General features: G+C 42.3%; 1 non-coding gene across 1 annotated transcript; it reads left to right on the forward strand.

Moving 5' to 3' along the window:
* The first annotated feature begins 3,400 nt into the window (after positions 1–3,400).
* LOC126254816 (U6 spliceosomal RNA) lies at positions 3,401–3,507 on the forward strand. Its single transcript, XR_007546448.1, has one exon. It is a non-coding gene; the product is annotated as a U6 spliceosomal RNA (small nuclear RNA).
* Positions 3,508–7,288: the final 3,781 nt, after the last annotated feature.

Consider the following 7,288-nt stretch of genomic DNA (forward strand, 5'->3'; position numbering starts at 1 on the left):
ATGTATACAAGGATGTATTAAAAGTTAAGTATATTCCAAAGATACGTATTTTCTTTATCACATTTATTAAGTCTCCTGTTTCAGACCTCACTCCATCCTTCGTGAGTTAGCGCGTGCATCTTGGCCGCCTCTTTCAATTAGTGTGCGTAGTGTTGGCAAGTCTGCCGACACTACACTTTCTCAATAATGTTTCTCGAAAAGAACGTCTTCTTCCTTCAAGGGAGCATTTGCTTAATACTTGAGTGTCGATCAAAGCTACCAGTGAGAAGTCGAACAGCACACCTCTGAACTACTTCTATGTCTTCCTTTAACCCGATCTGATGCGGATACCAAACGCTCAAGTAGTACGCAACAGTGAGTCGCACTAGTATTCTACTATAGTACGTTTCCTTGATAGATGAGCTACACTTTCCTAAAGTTCTCCCTATAAACCGAATTCGACCATTTCCCTTCCCATGCCGATCTCATGTGCTCGTTCCGTGTCATATATCTGAAACGTTACACCTGGATATTTAATCGACTTGACTATATCTGAGAGCAGACCACCAACACTGTATAGGAACGTTATAGAATTGTATTTTTTCCTACTCATCTGCATTAACTTACAGTCTTCTACATTAAGAGCAAAGTGTCATTCTTTATAATTAATGGTAATTACCTCTATCGTCGTATATCCTTCTATAGTTACTTACCAACGACATTATACTGTACACTGCAGCATCATCAGTAAGCAGCCGCAAATTGCTGCCCATCCTGTCATACCTTTTATGTACAGCCGGAACATGATGACCACATACCTAATTGCTGCTTTGTGCATCTTTGGTACTGCGGCGACACGTCATGGCATGGAAGCAATGAGAACTTGGCTTGTCGTTGGAGTGAGCTGGCCAAACAACAGCACACACAAATCACCTAATTCCCGTCAATTCCGGGGAGGGGGCGATGAACTCTGACACCCCCATTCAATCACATTTCAGATGTGTTCGGTTGGGTTCAGAACTGCCGAGTTGGGGGGCCAGCACATCAATTGGAACTCACCACTGTGTTTCTCGAACCACTCCATCGCACGCCAGACCTTGTGACATGGCGCTTTTATACTGTTCAAAAATGCCAATGCGATCGGGAACACTATCGTCATGAAGGTGTGTATGTGGTCTGCAACCAGTGTACGATACTTCTTGGCCGTCGTGGTGCCTTTCACGAGCTCCACTGGATCCATGGATGCCAACGCTAATGTTCCCCAGAACATAATGGAGCCGCCGCCAGCTTGTCTCCGTCCCACATTTATATGTCAAGGAGCTTTTCTCCTGGAAGACGGCGGATTCGCTTCCTCCTATCGGCATGATAAGAAGGTATCTGGATTCATCAGACTACGCATCGCTCTGCCACTGCGCCAACCTCCAGTGCCGATGGTCACGTGCCCATTTCAGTCTTAGTTGCCGATGTCGTGGTGTTAACATTGGCACATGAATGGGTCATCGGCTGCGGAGGCTCATCGTTAGGAGTGTTCGGTGCACTGTGTGTTGAGACACACTTGTACCCTCCCAGCATTAACGTATGATGTTTGTTCCGCGACAGTTCACCACCTTTCCTGGTTTACCAGTCTACCCAGCACACATCTGTAATAGGAGGTGGCCGCCCACCCCCACGATGTATGGATGTGGTTTCGCTCATCTTGAAGCCACTCACCACGGCACCCCTCGAACACCTAATAAGTCGAGCAGCTTCCGAAATGCTCGCGCTGAGCCTCCAGGGCATCATAATCTGGCCTCGGCCAAACTCAACCATTCTACACAGTGATAGCACGCTCACTGATGCTACATGCGCCACATGTGTGTCTGACTAGCAGTCACTCGTCTTCGGTTGACGCTGCTGTCGCCTGGACGGGTTTATATCGATAGTAGCTCGGTGGGCATAATGTTGTGGCTGGTCAGTGCATAATGAGAACCAGAGCGGTTCTATCACACTTCCCTGGCAATGCTGATCATACCTTTGTCTCCGATGAATACACGTCATTCAAGACAACATATTGCATTCGAGTCATTCATATACCTGAGAAACTATTCCGTAAGTTGGGACCTTTGTTAACATTCTGCAATGTGACACCGTGTCAAATGCTTTCCAGAAATCTATAAATATAGAATCTGTTGCCCTCCGCCCATAGTCAGCAGGATATGGTGCGAAAACAGCTATGTTTCGCACCAACAATGCTTTCTAACTTCTTTACGATAACATGACGTCAGCAGAAAAATGCCTTGGGATGTGAAAAACGTAATCATCTTACAATAGAAGTTGTATTTGCCCACATCGCAATAAGAACGTATATGTAGACAGCAAGTTTCGGCAATTTAAATTGCCATATTCAGATCATCAACATACACTAACCAATGGGCCACTCAATGTAGTAAATAGATCGCAGTTTATGTACGTTGATGATCTGAAGATGGCAATTTCAATTGCCAAAACTAGTCGTCTATGTATGTATTTATTGTGGCCTGGGCAAGTAAAGCTTCTCTAGTACGAAGGCTACATGTTTCTAGATTAGTCTTGGTTGGTGGATGGTGACTTTCCTCTCTCAAGGAAAGTTATTATATCCTAACGTGGAATATGCTCAAGAATTTATCTGTAATCTTCCGGGTCCGTTCTTTTACCCCTTTTATAGCCGGGTATCACCTGCGATTTTTTTCCAGTCGCTTGGGACTTCCCACTGGGCGAAACATTCGCAGTACACGCATACTAAGGAAGAGGTCAATGTCGAAGAGTACTCTTTGTCAGACCAAATTGGGATTCAATCTGGAACAAGCGACTTATTTCTTTTCGACTCTTTCAACTGCTTTTCAACGCCAGAGATGACTATTTCTGTGACCTGTATATGGGAGTTTGTGCGATGGTATATCTGTACAATTCTCCAGCGTAAATGATTTTTTAAAACGCGAAATTTAAAACTTCGGCTTCCCTGTTTGCCACAGAAGACTGGTCTAAAAGTGACTGACATGGAACCTTCGATCCACTTTACCATTTTACTCAAAAACAGAATGTTCTAGGATTCTCGGTAAGATCTTTCAACACTGTACGATGTTGACTGTTCTTGTATCCTTTGATGTTTTGCAGGCGCGCGAATTTCTTCACATTTTATTCAGCAAACATTTTTTCTGTGTTATTTTGTGAACCGAAAGTACAAAAATATCTGTTTTCCCAGCATCTTCCGAATTTTGTTATTAAGCCACAGTTGGTATTTCTATCATTTATCCACTTACTTAGCACGTACTTCTCCAAAGCGCGATGTACAATCAGTTTAAACTTGGCCCATGAATCTTCTACGTGTTTGAAGACAGGTTCTAGGTTATTGTGTTCTGAAAAATGTATTTTCGCTTTAAATACTCTTCTAGGGTGCAGGTGCATATTCGCTTGGGCAGTATATATGCTAAAAACTGGAACGATGCAGAGGATATTAGCATGGCTCCTGCGCAAGGAGCATGCAAAATCATAGAAAAAAGGCTACTAATCAAAAAGTTTGGGCCCGGATTCGAACGTCGCCACTACTTCAATTTTGAATAAAAATTATCGCCTTCGTTCCATCAGAGGTCTTGTGAAAGAGGGCGCAGGAGCGAGCAGAGTTTTAGGGCAATAGTACCCTTGGGCTGGGAAACTATCCCTAAACGGTGGAAGAACCTGCAATGATCAACGGCATGAGAATGCAGAAGGCAGTGGAAACTGTTCCATTAAAGACACATAAAGTGTATCCACACAACATGTGATATGTGACTGGAAAATGATGATTTCTACACTGGAAAAAGATTCCGGATCAGTTCTCCATTAGGATCTCCGAGAGGGGACAGCAAGGAGGAGGTGACCATGAGAAAAAGTTTGGAAAACCAACGAAAGGGTAACGTTCTAGGAGTCGGAGCGTGGAATGTTAGAGGTTTGAATGTGATAGGGAATCTACAGAATTTGAGAAGAGATATGCAGAGGCTCAGTGTAGATATAGTTGGGGTCAGTGAAGTGATATGGAGAGAAGACAGGATTTCTGGTCGGATGAGTATAGGGTAATAACAACAGAAGCAGAAAATGGTATAACGGGAGTAGGATTCGTTATGAATAGCAATGTAGGGCGGAGAGTGATTTACTGTGAATAGTTCAATGATAAGATTACTCTTATCAGAATCAACAGCAAATCAACACCAACAACAATAGTTCCGGTATACATGCCGACTTAGCAGAAAATGGAGAGGCAGAGAAATTATATGAGGATACTGAAGTACTGAGGGGGTAATTCACTTCATAGATGGAGATGAAAATTTAATTGTCAAGGTGGATTGGAGTGCGATTTTAGGGGAAGGAGTAGAAGAAAGCGTTACGTGAGAATACGTGCTTGGTAGTAGGAATGAGAGAGGAGAAAGACTAATTGAGCTCTGCAGTAAATTTCAGGTAGTAATAGCGAATCTCTGTTCAGGATTCATAAGAGGGGGAGGTATGCTTCGAAAAGGCCAGGAGATATGGGAAGATTCGAGCCAAATCGCATAATGATAGGCAGAGATTCCAAAGTCAGATATAGCGTTGTAAGATGTACCCAGGAAGAGATATAGATTGAGATCACAGTTTAGTAATGATGAAGAGAACGATGAGGTTTAAGAGACTATTCAGGAAGAATCAATGCGCAAACAAGTGTGTTACGGAAGTACTAAGGAATGAAGTGACATGCCTGAAGCATTCTGAAGCTATAGATACTGTGATAATGAGTAGGTCAATAAGTAGTTCAGTTGAAAAGGATTGAATATCTCTAAAAAGGGCAGTCAGATAAGTTGGAAGGAAAGACATAGCTACAAGCAAGGTAACTGGGAAGAACCCATGGGCAAGAGAAGAAATACTTCAGCTGATCGATGAAAGAAGGAAGTACAAAAACGTTTAGGGAAATTCGGGAATGCAGAAATACAAGTCAGGAACGAAATCATTAAGAAGTGCAGGCAAGCTAAGGCTAATGGCTTCATGAAAAATGTGCAGAAATCGAAAAAGAAATGCGTATAGACTTTGCGTATAGAAAAGTTAAAACAACCTTCAGTGAAATTAAAAGAAAGGGTGACAACATTAACAGTGCAATGGGAATTCCACTGTTAAATGCAAAAGGGAGAGTGGCTATGTAGAAAGGATAGTAGAAGGCATCTGTGAGGGGGAGGACTTCTCTGATGACATAATAGGAGAAACATAAGAGTTCACAGGGAATACATATGAGATTCAGTATTAAAATCAGAACTTAAAAGACCTTTGGACGATCAAACATCAAATAAGCAAATTGATAGATAACGTTTCATCGGAATTTATAAAATCATTAGTGGAAGTGGCAACAAAATGACTATTCAGCTTCGTGTGTAGAATCTGTGAGACTGACGATATACCATCAGACTTTCGGACCCCATAAGTGCGAGAGTGGAGCTCATGCATCCAAGTTGCTGACAAGAATAGTATACACAGGACTGAAAAGGAAACAGAGTATCTGTTAGATGAGGATGAGCTTGGTTTTAGGAAAGGTAAAGGCACGAGAGAGGCGGTTCTGACGTTGCAGTTGATAATGGAAGCAAGCATGAAGATAAACCAAGACACGTTCATATGATTTGTCTACGTGGAAAAAACGTCCGACAATGTTAAATGGTGCACATTCTGAGAAAAATAGGGTTTGGCTATAGGGGAAGGGGGGTAATAGCTACAAGAACCAAGAGGGAACAATAAGACTGGGAGATGAAGAACGAAGCGCTCGCATTAGAATGAGTGTAAGACGGGGATGTAGTCTTTCACAACTACCGTTCGACCTGTACGTCGAAGACATACTGAAGTTAATAAAAGCAAGGTTCAAGAGTGGGATTAAAATTACAGATGAAAGGATATCGACGACAAGAGTCGCTAATGACATTGCTATCCTCAATGAAAGTGAAGAAGAATTACAGTATCTATCGAATTCAATGAAGTGTCTATTGAGCATAGAATACGGACTGAGATTAAATCGAAGAAAGACGAAAGTAATGAGAAGTAGCAGAAATGAGAATAGCGAGAAATTTAATTGGTGATCACTAAGTAGATGAACTTAAGGAATACTGCTACCTAGGCGGCAAAATAACCCATGATCTACGGAGAGTGGAGGAAATCAAAAACGGACTCAGTTGGCAAAAACGGCATTCCCGGCCAAGATGATCTGCTAGTAGCAAGCATAGGCCTCATTCTGGGGAAGCAGTTTCTGAGAACGTACGTGTGAACACAGCATTGTATGGTAGTGAAACATGCACTATGGGAAATCCTGAACGGAAGTGGATAGAAGCATTTGAGATGTGGTGTTACAGACGAATGTCGAAAATTGTTGGGGTGATAAGGTAAAGAACTACGATGTTTTCCGAAGAATAGGAGAGGAGTGGACTTTGTAGAAACCATTGACAAGAAGAAGGGACAGTATTGTAAGACATCTGTTAAGACATCAGGAAATAACTTCTATGATACTAGAGGGAGCTGTAGAGGATAAAAACTGTAGAGGAAGACAGAAATTGGAATACATTCAGCAAATATCTGAGGACATAGGTTGCAGTTGCTACTCTGAAATGAAAAGTTTGGCATAGGAGAGGAATTCGTATAGGGCCGCATCAAACCAGTCAAAAGACTGATTATTGATTACTAAAAAGATTAGACGAAAAACCTCTGGTAGCGATTTGTTTTGTAATGTGCCTATTTTAGTGCACTTCTTAATACACCCGTATATTGTTAGGATGAATTGGGGCAGTTTATATGCGTACATTAGAAGGTAAGCTAGAAACGAATATAGTCATTCAGTAGGCAACTGTAAATTACATGGAACGCTTGATACATAATGCCACACGACGTTTGAGACTACCATCCTAGTCCTTTTTTCTCTCTAACTGCAGCACAGGAACCGCAAAGCGCACTTGAACGTCGCCTCGTTTCATCCGGGACGCGCCTGCTCACTTGGCACGCTGCAAGTGTGACGTCACGGAATTTCACCGCGCTGGCTCGGTCCGGTATTGCATGCCCGGAGAAAGTTTCGTTTTGCAGTGCCAGGAAAATGATAGAGAATATTGCAGCAGATACACGCTGCTAAACATTCGTGGGAGATGTCTTTAATCAACAGAATAAAAACCAGAAATTTATAAAGACTTCCTGCTACTGAAGTAGCCCGTAGCTAAAATTTGAAGGTAATGTCTTTTCACAGCGCTCAGTGTATAACATTTAAAAATGTTCAAAAGAAGAGCTCAGTCTATAAGAGCTGTGAAATGCAACGTTCAGCTTACGA

Source organism: Schistocerca nitens, chromosome 4 (assembly GCF_023898315.1).
Source record: "Schistocerca nitens isolate TAMUIC-IGC-003100 chromosome 4, iqSchNite1.1, whole genome shotgun sequence".
In the NCBI taxonomy this organism is placed as follows: Eukaryota; Metazoa; Arthropoda; class Insecta; order Orthoptera; family Acrididae; genus Schistocerca; species Schistocerca nitens.